Here is a 12,948-nt window from a genome sequence, read left to right as displayed (position 1 = left end):
TGCTAGGGGCAACTGGGCCAGTTTTACTGAGTCTACACCATGTTTGATAAATCTCCCCCAATAGTCACCTCCAGTTCCCTGCAACTGCTGTGCCGATGCTCTCGGCCCTCCACTTCTTCTATGTTGTCTCGACCCCACAGGACCTGCCCAATCATCAGTCACCACAGTGGTGTCACCAGCTGGCTGAGCAAGCAGGCCCCGAGGGGTTGGGACGACACATAACCTGGAAGAAGTTGAGTCCAACAGAGGACCAGGAGTGTCCACATAGCAGAATATGGCGTCCCTAACCTGCTATAGGGATATATGCGCTATCACAGTCTGTATTACTGAGGTGTTCTCCTCCACTGACATTGCTGCCATAACATGGTTATGGCTATAGTCCCTATGGTTTTATACGCTCAGCTGTATTGTGGGTCAGTTTTGTACATAAGATAGAGACCTCTAACAAAAGATGAGACCTTTTTGTTAGATCTAAAACTACCTTTGTACCCATAGCTTGCAAACCCTCGCTTACAGATCTCCAATACAGATTAACCTAGTGACAAATAAATGGATTGCAAAAGACTAGACGTTATAACACGTGTCCCTTAACTGGCAGCAAACTCCTCCAGACCACAAAACAGAAGCTGTGACTCAGAAGGGTGATGGCAGCCGCTCCTCTCATCCAATCCACTTTCCTCACAAACACTGCCGCTCATTAACCCGAATTAACATCACGGACCTGTATGTACCAACAGGACTTCACATGATGGGATTCATGGCTGACCTCAGATACGGGAGCCGCAGGTGGCACCTCCAATAACACCCATTACAGTCATTTACCTCCATTGCTGGAATTCCTCTGCTCCTTCTGATCACTTGTTCTCTGAAGCACACAAGAAGATAGCCCTAGCCTGGATCACGCAGTAGCGGCTTCTGTTTCTGTAATTCAATTCTACAGTAAAGTAAGAAAAGTGCTGTGTGAAGCATTTCTTCTAGCACACAGACCATGACCACAAAGACCATGCGCTGGAGAGAGAATTAACCCATTTCATGTGCAGAGGGCCCTTTCATTCCACATCTCACACACATGAAAGAGGTTTCTTTTTTGTAGAAAATTTAGAGAATAATGTTAGGGTTCTTGCACTCGATTCTATGAATGCTCCATATGCTACAACAAGGGCTCTAAGAAGCCATATTACAATGCCATGAGGTCACACAGTACCTACACATGCCTCCTGGAACATACTAAGGCCGCATTCCCATGTTACAAGTTCTGCACGGTACACGGACGTGGAATGCATGTAACGGACTCCCCCTCCCCTGGGGCAGCATCTGTAATTAGATGCTGGGGGCGGGGGAACTGTACAGATATGCATGGCGCTGTAATGAAGCAGCCACACGGCAGAGGCACACAGGCACACAGTTCCCCCGCTCCCAGCATCTAATTACAGATGCTGCCCGGGCGGAGAGGGAGTCTGTTACATGTATTCCACATGTCCGTGTTCTGTGCAGAACACAGAACGAGTGAATGCGGCCTAAAGGTTCAGGTCAATAATCGTTCAGCGCTGAATTGACCCGTCCAAAGGTTTTTTGGTGTGTTTTTTTTTTTAAATCTGTTGTACTGTGTGTGTGACTATTCTCAGGAAAGGCCATCAATATTAGGTCAGCGGGGTGACAACACCTGGAATAACTTACAATATATGTATAGTGTCCTTGCTCTGCGTGCCATCTTTCCTGGCTGATCACAGGTGATAGATTATATAGGCATAGATTTTCATGCGACAGCCAAAATATTAAAAAGGGGCTATCTAAGCTTAGAAAAATATGGCCCAAACTGAGGACACAGCACCTCTTCTGTCCTCAGTTTGGGTGTGCTTTTGCAGCTCATTTCCATGGAAGTGAATAGAGCTGAAGTGTATTACCACATACAACCTGAGTACAGGGGTGGTGCTATTTTTGCAAAAGGTAGTTGTGCCTTTCTAAATCCTGAATAACCCCCTTTAGGCTTGGTTCACACACTGTAAAATAAAAGCTAAACATGGCCATAGTTTTAACTGACAATAAAACAGACAGAGGTGGCAGCAGAGAACACTGTGTCAGACTATAATGAAAACACCACTTCCCTGCAGGACATACAGCAGCTGATAATTACTGGAAGACTGAAAGTGAATAGTTCACAAAAAAACAACATTCTTTTAAATCAACTAGTGTCAGAAAGTGTCACAGATTTGTAATTTACTTCTCAAGTCTTCTAGTACTTATAAGCTGCTGTATGTCCTGCAGGAAGTAGTATTCTTTCCAATCTGAATAGCAGGATAAGTGTTTTATGGGGATTTGCTCCTGCTCTGGACAGTTCCTGACATGGGCAGTGGTCTGCAGAGAGCATTGTGTCAGTTTGAAAAAAAAACAACATTTCATGCAGGACATACAGCAGCTGATAAGTACTAGAAGCCTTAAGATTTTCAAACAGAAGTAAATTAGAAACCTATATAATTTTCTGAAACCAGTTGATCTAAAAGAAAAAAAGAAACTGGATAATCGGCCTGTGTAAAAGTGTCAGCGATCAGCCAAGGAGACTGGAGAGAATACACACTTCCTGCAGAACATCCAGCAGCTGATAGGTACTGGAAGACAAGATTTTTGTTATAGAAGTACAAATCTCTGGCACTTGCTAGGACCAGTTGATTTGAAAGAGTTTTTTCTTTTTGTGAACTACCCCTTTAAATAGAAGTAATTTACAAATCTGTATTATATATATATATATATATATATATATATATATATTATATATATATATATATATATATATATATATATATATATATATATATATTTTTTTTTTTTATTATTATTTTTTTTTTCATTTATTTATTTTTTGGACTACTCCTTTAAAGTGGTATTCAAGCATAAATGCTGACCACTGTACCAAATAGATCATGCTCAAAGAAAGGTCAGAAAGGCCTCTATGATATTCACATGCCATAACAGCATATATAGAGAAAAGCGATGCCTTTATGAGACAATCCTTTGATAGCATACATGTGCGAAGACGCTGCAGTACTGCAATGAAACTCCAACGTGTGTGAACACAGCCTAAGCTTTCCATAGAACAGAGATTATTGCGGACAGCAGGCAATGTGGCCAGGGGTCCAGCAGTATCCACCGCACAGGTGTAATAGCACAGCAATAACAGACGGTCCTACTTGCAAACAGTGGAACCTATTACTCAGCAGAAGCAATGCTATCTTACAACCTTTAAATAGACATATATACAATTTCATATAGTAGTATTAAAGTAAGTCTGACCACAAAATGACAAGAGCTACAGACACAGATGGCGATACAATAGTGAATGCAAATTAGACATGCAAGCGTTGCAGCTTATGGGAATCTGATGATTTATTGTCCAGGAGACAATAATATAGCTAAAATACAAGTATCACATGTACATCACAGCCAAGATAACACCCAAAGCCAATAATAAAAAGCCTCAACAAGCAAGGGGAAAAAAAACAAACAAAAAAAAAAACAATAATATCAAATAAAGGCTAGCACACTAGAAAAAACCCACCTTGGGGAAAAACAGCAATACAAGAATCCATCAATACTGAACCCAGTGTAATCTTGCCCCAAGTAACATATAAAGTGTATCTATAGTGTAGTTACCATTTCGGAGCCAAGGTCCGAGTCTGCCTCCCTTTCCCAGTGAAGTCTTTCCTCAGTCACCCAAGCTGGATACATAGAGATTCTGGGAATCCACTCCCCTCCGGCCCACAGACACTGCACCTCACCCTACATAAACTGCTCTTATCATACAGACAAGAGGAGCCATTTATCTTCCTCTTCACCTGCCTCATGTTACATTATAACTCAATCCTTCCTCATTTGCACACACAGGGCAGAGACAGACTGTCCACTTGGTATCTCACCTATCACTGGCATATGAATGGGAGAGCCCCTTCTTTATTAAGAGGCCATTGTAATGTAAGTTCCTATAAACACTGCTCTATGCATCCCGATTAGCAATGCAGAAGGCCTCTTACAATAACAATCGGCCCTGGATAAATGGATTATGGAAACCTCATTTACAACATGTGGCTATTCTATTGGTTTTTCATTTAGTTTTGCACAAGCCAATTATTGGGCAAAAAAAAAAAAGTTTATAGGAATTTCTAATGTGACCCATGTACTGATGTGATCTTGTGGGTGTAATAAATCACGGATATCAGCTGCATGTTACACTGCGCAAACAGGGGATGTGTGGCAGACAATAACAAAGTTTTATGGCTGCACAAATGACCCAGCCATCATTCATGCGGCCGGATACACGATTTATCCAGCTGCGTGAAGGCTCAGTAATCGTGTTTTATCTCAAAGAGCGGTGCTTGTTATCCTGCCCCCCCAAGCCCATTTAATAGGGTCCTTATACTCTACTTTTAGCTATATACAATATTCCATAACTGCATATCTTAAAGAATTACAGAATAAAGAATTCTTGGCAGGCTTTATTAAACAACATGTACATATATAACAGAAGGCCTACAATATTGCATATCCTCTGAGCCAGATGGAACAGTGACAGCGGGAGGGGGAGGGGGGATGTTCATACATCCATTATTTGTTGCAGAATTTCAGCTGGTAAAATTGGCAGCATAGATAGTAGGTCTGAACATACACTAGGCCTTAAAGGGGTTGTCCAGCGCTACAAAAACATGGCTACTTTTCCCCTACTGTTGTCTCCAGTTTAGGTGGGGTTTTGAAATTCAGTTCCATTGAAGTAAATGGAGCTTAATTGCAAACCGCACCTGAACTGGAGACAACCGTAAGGGGAAAAGTGGCCATGTTTTTGTAGCACTGGATATCCCCTTTAAAAACACAAATGGGCGGCCACTAAGGAGCTTTATGCTAGGCCGTCGCTTTTTTACGGAACTCCTCAGTCGCCAGAAATCCACTTCAGGCTGGCTTCACACTGGCTTAAAATTTGGGAAAAACACCAATAAAAGTGCCAGGGCGGGTTTTTTTTTGTACGCAAAAACACCAGCGGCCAGATGTAGGCTGGAATTTAACAGAAGTTTATGATTTGTCTAACACACATTTTTTTTTTTTTTTTTGGGGGGGGGGGGGGGGGGGGGGGGGGGGGGGGTGGGGGGGGGGGTTTGAGGCTTTCTGGCAGTTTTTCCAAAACACTGCATGCTGGGGGTGTGGGGTTTTTTCCCCCCATTTTTGCATTTTTGTACCTTTTTGGTCAGAAACTATGTCACATGGTAGCTGAGAAAAAGCATTAACATACATTCCTATTTGTAATACAAAAAAAATTACAGGTCTATTTGTCACATTTTTCCTTCTGAATGGAGATGTATAAAAGAGGTTGTCTGGGAACATGTCAGTAATGTATACTTACCTGTCTCATTCCCCCACTGATACCGGATCCCAGACCATCCGCTCTGCACCACTGCCTGTGTTTTTATAACATCAAAAGACTCTATACTCAGCCGCCGTTTCCTATGGGATGGCCGTTATTGAAGGTGTATGGTCACCTTTAGGCTGTGTTCACACTACGTATATTTCAGTCAGTATTGCAACCAAAACCAGGAGTGGATTAAAAACACAGAAAGGATCTGTTCACACAATGTTGAAATTGAGTGGATGGCCGCCATTTAATGGCAAATATTTGCTGTTATTTTAAAAACACGGCTGTTATATTGAAATAATGGCCGTTATTTACTGTTATATGGCGGCCATCCACTCAATTTCACCATTGTGTGAACAGATCCTTTCTGTGTTTTTAATCCACTCCTGGTTTTGGTTGCAACATGAGGACCACAATACTAACTGAAATATACTGACTGAAATATACGTAGTGTGAACCCAGCCTTATACAGGAACACGTGCTCATGACTACCAATGATTTTAATGCCTACAAAAAAGATGTGATCAACCAACAAAAAGTGAGATTTCTTAGGGTCCATTTACACAGAAAGATTATCTGACAGATTATCTGCCAAAGATTTGAAGCCAAAACCAGGAATGGATTTGAAAAGAGGAGAAATCTCAGGCTTTCCTTTATGACCTGATCTCCTATAGTCTGTTCCTGGCTTTAGCTTAAAATCTTTCGCAGATAATCTGTCAGATAATCTTTCTGTGTAAATGGACCCTTACTTGTCGGCTGATTGCTGGTCCAAGAAATCACATTTTCTTACCCAACTGAAAGAGTGTCACTTATTATAAACCCTCCTGCCACATCTAACAGAGAGAGGCCTTTCCTATGACTGACTCACATATAGTCACACACAGCAGACTGAAATCCATCCAATACATCGCAATCTGTTTCTGTTCCATAAGAAAGGATTTCTACAAGTCCCATTCAGATGAATAGGGGAGCCGCATAAACGTCCATAACAAATCTGCCGCATGTGAATTCCTCCTTACAGTCACTAGGTGTAATCCAATAAATGTGACCCATTGTTTTCACCCAAATGCCTCATGTACCTTATTTTAAAAGGAAAGTATTGAGAAGACGTCCATAGGGAGTTTGAATGTACATAACGCAGATGATGGCCTGAGCGGACACTAGGCCCGATACATAATACCAGCACTGTTCTCCACACAGCTGCTCCCCACCTGGGACACTCGGCTTTGGCTTCTACATCCCAGAAGGGTCTGCGAGTCCGACTGCCAACAAAAGGATTCGAATGATAATATAGACAGCTACTGGGATAAATGTTGAGTTAGCATATTCCTCCCAAATAAACATGGCACATTAGTGTTACATAAACTACTGCCTCAGCAGTTTTCACCAAGATTTTTAACTTCTCAAAACCAGAAATACAGAAGAAATAAACCTAAAGTTGTACTCCAGCAATTTTTTTTCGTTCAAATTAACCGTTCAGAAAGTTGTATAGATTTGTAACTAACGTCTGTTCAAAAATCTTAGGTACTTATCAGCTGCTGTATGTCCTGCAGGAAGCGGTGTATTCTTTACAGTCTGACATGGTGCTCTCTGCTGCCACCTCTGCCCTTAACAGGAACTGTCCAGAGCAGGAGATTGTTTGCTATGGAGATTTTCTACTGCTCTAGACAGTTCCTGACATGGACAGACGTGGCAGCAGAGAGCACTGTGTCAGTTTTAAAAGAAAACAACATTTCACGCAGGCCATGCAGCAGCTGATAAGTACTAGAAGACTTGAGATTTTTAAACAGAAGTAAATTAGAAATCTATATAATTTTCTGAAACCAGTTGATCTAAAAGAAAAAAAGAAACTGGATAACTGTGTAAAAGTGTCAGCGATCAGTCAAGAAGCATAAAAACGCCAGCCGTGGGCTGATCGCATCTTTGGTGCCACACTAGAATATTTTACTATGGGCCACACGTCTCTCTGTGTAAACAGGGGATGTGCAGCCAACAGCAATACATTTAAATGCAATCCAGTAATAAGGCTATGTTCACATAGTATTTTCCGTCAGTCATTTTTCAACCAAAACCAGGAGGGGGTTGAAAACACAGAAATTGTGCCAATCTTTCCATTATCATTTTACCCTGTTAGTTTCACTCCTGGTTTTGGTTGGGAAAAAAAAAAAAAAAAAAAAGACATCCATCGCACTGCCATTTAAATGTATTGGCAACACATCCCATCGCTGATCGCTGATTCTTTTACACAGGCTGGTTATCATTTGCATCATCGAAGTACATAGGCCTGCTGCAGTGCGCCACTGTATACATTGGCATGCCTTTTTTCACCAGATGCCGACATATATCTAGGATGGATTTAACAATGTGAACCCAGCCAAAGCCTGCCCGTTCGGCCAAGTCTTCAGGTAACATTGGCGGAACATGGAGACAAATGTGGCACTCCTTATCTAAACAAGTAATTATAAAGGCATAAGAGGCAAAGAGTCAAGGGGTTATATCATACTTCTCATGTAAGCATTAAAAGGGGTTTTCCAATCATGTCTTATCGCTTGGATATGTCATAACTTTACAGTCAGTAAAGGAGCCCATGTACTTCATACTGAACGGTATAGGGTGTATGGGGGTCTCCCAACTCTTCACTGGCAGATGGGTGGGATGTCATGGATTTTCACTGCCTTTAATTTTTGGAGGGATAAGCAGGTACCAGAGCAGCCTGGCTGTGGCTTACCCCTACCCGCTCCATAGGGAACACATGCTGGTATATTTATAGGCTGGAAGAGATAACAGTCAGCTGAATGACTATTCAACCAACAGCTTAAAGCAGCACTATCAGAAGGTTCTGGCCAGAGAACCTGCTGATATGCCACAGGAGCTCTTTATCGTATGAGTAGATCGCCATTATTAACGATTTCCTTCCCCCCCCCCCACATTCTTGATTAATTTCCTAATTGTCCCTATGCAAATATGTGGCTTAAGAGCATTTGGGGTGTTGCTCGCTAGCTCCGAGCAACACCGCTTCCCGTCCAGCCCACTCCCTCCAGCCCAGCCCACTATGCATATTCATAAATGCCTCTTCAATACGCATGCGCAATTCGGCTGGCCGTCCTGACGCAGTAAGAAGAATCCTGCTGCAGCCAAGGTTTCATCATACTTCCTTTTGTCCGTGACCACGGGGATGATGACAACTTGGCTGAAGAAGGATTCTTCTTACTATGTCAGGACGTCCGGTCGAATTACACGTGCGCAGGGGAGCAGCCCGTCTCCGACGGGACATCTTGCAGGCACTGCGGGGTGAAGAGGCCACTATGCATCTATAAATATGCATAGTGTGCTGGGCAGGAGGGGGCAGGCTGGACGGGACGCGGTGTTGCTCGGAGCCAGCGAGCAACGCCCCAAATGCTCTTAAGCCACATATTTGCATAGGGACAATTAGGAAATTAATCAAGAATGCGGGGGAGAAGAAAAACGTTAATAGAAGCAATCTACCCATACAGTAAAAAACTTCTGCCGCATATCAGTAGGTTCTCTGGGCAGCTTTAAAGGGGTTCTCAGTGCAGCTTTAAAGGGGTTATCCAGCACTGCAAAAACATGTCCACTTTTGGCCCACTCTTGTCTCCAGTTCACGTGAGGTTTGCAAATAAGCTCCATTTACTTCAATGGAACTGAGTTACAAACCCCACCCAATCTGGAGACAAGAGCGGGACAAAAGTGGCCATGTTTTTGTAACGATGGATAACCCCTTTAATAAAGGTGTATAGGCACCTCTCTGGTCAGACTTTTATTTTACAAATATATATAGTTAGAATAGTTAGAAAACCTTGGAATTGACTTCAAGCACTCAAATTACAGAACAAACCAAGAGACTAAGTCATACCTTGTTAAACTGGTAACGCGCATTAACTGGGAGGTGTGAAAAGAATGATCAGTATGACTGACACAATAGATTGCGGTGTAATAGAAAAGTCATCTCCATCTTATAGCCTAAGGCCCAGACAGTGTGGCTGATGTAATGGGTGACATTCTTAGACACATACCTCTCTCGGTGGAATATTAGCACTTTTCGTTAGATACACGTTACAGAAAGGAGCAGGAAGCACTTGAGGCCCATACATCTCTAAGCTAGGTCTGGAATTTATTATAACCCATTACACAGGACCAGCTGTCTTACACCAGAGGGAGGGGGTACATCACAAAAACTGAAGATGATATATGTATATATATAATATATCATGGTGTCCCTCCCAAACATCTCAAGGAAGACTGTGTTTGGAATAGGCGAGCACTATGTCTGTAATCTGCTTCTACTATTAGAGTTGCTTGTGGCTTCACTTGTTTATGGACCTCCTCTGCTGTAACATACATCAGCAGAATATCTGCTCCCCCCATCCTCTTCTCCTTGCGCCATTTTGTGTCGGTGTCATTGGAGCGTGGGCGGGGCAGGCCTAATCTTCTTCCTTTTCAGCATCTTCCTGTAGAGCTCAATGGGAGAGAAAAGGCTACTGGTGCAAGATGGAAGGCACCAGTAGCCTTTTCTCTCCCATTCACTTCACTGGAATCTGGAAGTGAGAGAGAGCCGAAGACGCTGACCGGAGCTGACGGGGACCGTAGCCAGCGGGAGATTCAAGCAAGCCTCAGCGGAGGGATGGTGAATATAAAACGTATGCTTGTGTCTGGAGGTTTTTTGACCACCGGAGTTGTCCTTTAACGCAGCGTTGCATTAAACATTAGAGAAATAGATAAAGATAATATATATATTATATATATACACACACACACACACACACAGTGGTACCTTGGTTTAAGACTAACTTGGATTAAGAGCGTTTTGGTTTAAGAGCTTACAGTTTTTCAAAATTGTAAATTGGTTTAATAGCATTGCTTTGGTTTAAGAGCTTCCGGTACTGGGTGGTAGCGCGAGTAGAGGAGGGGCATGGCCTGCTAGAGGGGTCTACAGCCCTGTACTCTGACCCAGGAAGTCTGCCTCACCTTCCAAATCATAGCAGATCCACTTCAGGCTGGGGCTTGCATCAGGGGACAGGACTGTGGAGGTAATCTCTCCATAGCTGTAACCCCTCTTTCCCCGGACAGAGAGTGCTGCATGTATGTGCCCCCATCTGCCCTGCTCATTCCTTTATACTCCCGGCAGTCTCTGTCAGCCCTTGTGTTTCCCATCCTCTCCTTTACTGTACAGTAACTTATAATATCACATATTCTGCAGTTTCTGAATGTTTGTTTTATCTGTTCTACATGTTATTCAGAATAATAAATCATTTTTGGGGTGTGGAACCAATTGTCTGCATTTCAATGATTTCTTATGGAAAAATTTGCTTTGGTTTAAGAGTGGATTTGGATTACAAGCACGGTCTCAGAACGAATTATGCTCGTAATCCAAGGCACCACTAATATATACACACACACATCCATACATACATACATATACAGTGGTGTCTTGGATTACGAGCATAATTTGTTCCGGGACCGCGCTTGTAATCCAAATCCACTCTTATACCAAAGCAAATTTTCCTGTAAGAAATCATTGAAATGCAGACAATTGGTTCCACGCCCCAAAAATAATGATTTTTATATTCTGAACAACATGTAAAACAAATGAAACAAACATTTATAAAACAGCTGAATATGTGATATTATAAGTTACTGTACAGTATAGCAATCAGCATGTGGTGTATAATGTATAGTAAGTGCATTAACCTGAAAAACAGCTGCAATTTTTACAGTAGAGAATGGAACTGCAGATCCCCCTAATGCAGTAATGTAGTACAACAAGCTAGAATAGAGAAGCAGGGCTGCTGTCAGAGGTCTGTGTGGTCACATGGCAGCAATGGAGAAGGGGAGTGTGTTAAGCCTGGACCAATCAGGACTGACAGAGACTGCAGGGAGCATGAAGGAATGAGCAGGGAAGATGTGGCCACAGTATAGCAGCACTGTCTGTTTGGGGAGAGAGGGGTTACAGCTACGAAGAGATTACCTCCACAGTCCTGTCCCCTGATACAAGCCCCAGCCTGAAGTGGCTCTGCTATGATTTGTAAGGTGAGGGAGACTTCTTGGGTCAGAGTACAGGGCTGTAGACCACGCTATACAGGCCATGCCTCTCCTCCACTCCCGCTCCCACCCAGTACAGGGAGCTCTTAAACCAAAGCAATGCTCTTAAACCAAGATACAATTTTGAAAAACTGTGAGCTCTTAAAACAAAACTCTCTTAAACAAAGTTACTCTTAAACCAAGGTACCACTGTACTTTTCAGTCTGACACAGGGCTCTCTGCTGCCACCTCTGTCCATGTCCATGTCCAAAGCAGAAAAGGCTTTCTATGCCTACTACTTCTCTGTACAGTTCATATAACTAGCAGGGGTGGCAGCAGAGAACACTGTGTCAGACTGGATAAAAATATCAGGTCTTCCAGTAATTCAGCTGCTGTATGTCCTGCAGGAAGTGGTGTCCTCTTTCCAGTCTGATACAGTGCTCTCTGCTGCCACCTCTGCTTGTTATAGGAACTGTACAGAGAAGTAGTAGGCATAGAAAGCCTTTTCTGCTGTGGACATTTCCTGACATGGACAGAGGTGGCAGCAGAGAGCCCTGTGTCAGACTGGAAAGAAGACACCACTTCCTGCAGGACATACAGCAGCTGAAGTACTGGAAGACTTGATATTTTTAAATAGAAGTTACTTAGAAATCTGTATAACTTTCCGACACCAATTTATTTGGACACAATTTTTTCTCCAGAGTATGCCTTTAAAAGAAAATACAATCAGCCAATAGATACAGATTAGGGGGGAAAAAAAATTACATGTTTCAGTATCTGGTGTGGCAATCCCTATAAATGCGCTATAAACATTGCATTCTTTTTTTCTTTGCTTTATTAGGGGGATCTGGGGTTTTTCTTATCCTATAAATGCAGTATACCAGTGGTATGATTTTTTTTCTGATCTACACATAGATTAGATATAGGATGTAAAAAGCGCCATAAACAATGCATGTTACTACACATATATGGAAAAGAGGCAAATGTGAAAACGATGGCATCTTTTTTTCAAAGGGGGGCAAAAAATCTATATATTTATATAAAGGAGGCCTACATCCTATAAAGTAGGACTTCTGTGGCAGAAGGAGAAGTCTATTTTCACACTCCTCCTCTACTTAAATGATTTGTGTGCGCTCTAACCAGTGTGCTGTGTACATAGACGTCCAGGCTACAATGAGGTCTAGACAGAGCACAAGGAGACTTCTGTTATGTCTCGGGATTCTCCAGAATAAATACTGTGCTCATTACACTGATTGAGTCAAAGCAAAGCGGCAAAGTTGTGGGTGTTACAGACACTGATGGGGTAACAAAAGGAAAAGTGAAAAAATGGTGGCCCAAATTAATACTACCGTACAATGCTTTTACTTTTTACGAGTGGCTGGTAATGAATATATATATATATATATATATATATATATATATATATATATATATATATATATATATATATATATATATTATATATATACACACACACACACACACATTATATATATATATATATATAATGTGTGTGT

The 12,948-nt window shown here is 42.1% G+C and overlaps 1 protein-coding gene across 3 annotated transcripts in view; it reads right to left on the bottom strand.

The window, feature by feature from the left end:
- CSGALNACT2 (chondroitin sulfate N-acetylgalactosaminyltransferase 2) overlaps positions 1-12,948 on the bottom strand; it is a 46,880-nt gene that overhangs the window by 19,704 nt on the left and 14,228 nt on the right. Inside the window, exon 1 of one of the 3 annotated variants that reach the window (XM_069979282.1) lies at positions 3,649-3,696. The exons of 1 other annotated variant lie outside the window; for it this stretch is intronic. The gene's annotated coding sequence lies outside the window, so the exon portion shown is untranslated. Of the gene's footprint in view, positions 1-822; positions 890-3,648; positions 3,697-12,948 lie in introns of those variants that run through there. One more of the 3 variants, XM_069979281.1, reaches the window with a different exon arrangement.

The sequence above is a fragment of the Dendropsophus ebraccatus genome, chromosome 8, assembly GCF_027789765.1.
Source record: "Dendropsophus ebraccatus isolate aDenEbr1 chromosome 8, aDenEbr1.pat, whole genome shotgun sequence".
Lineage (NCBI taxonomy): Eukaryota > Metazoa > Chordata > Amphibia > Anura > Hylidae > Dendropsophus > Dendropsophus ebraccatus.
This window is presented reverse-complemented; position numbering and strand designations above follow the sequence as displayed.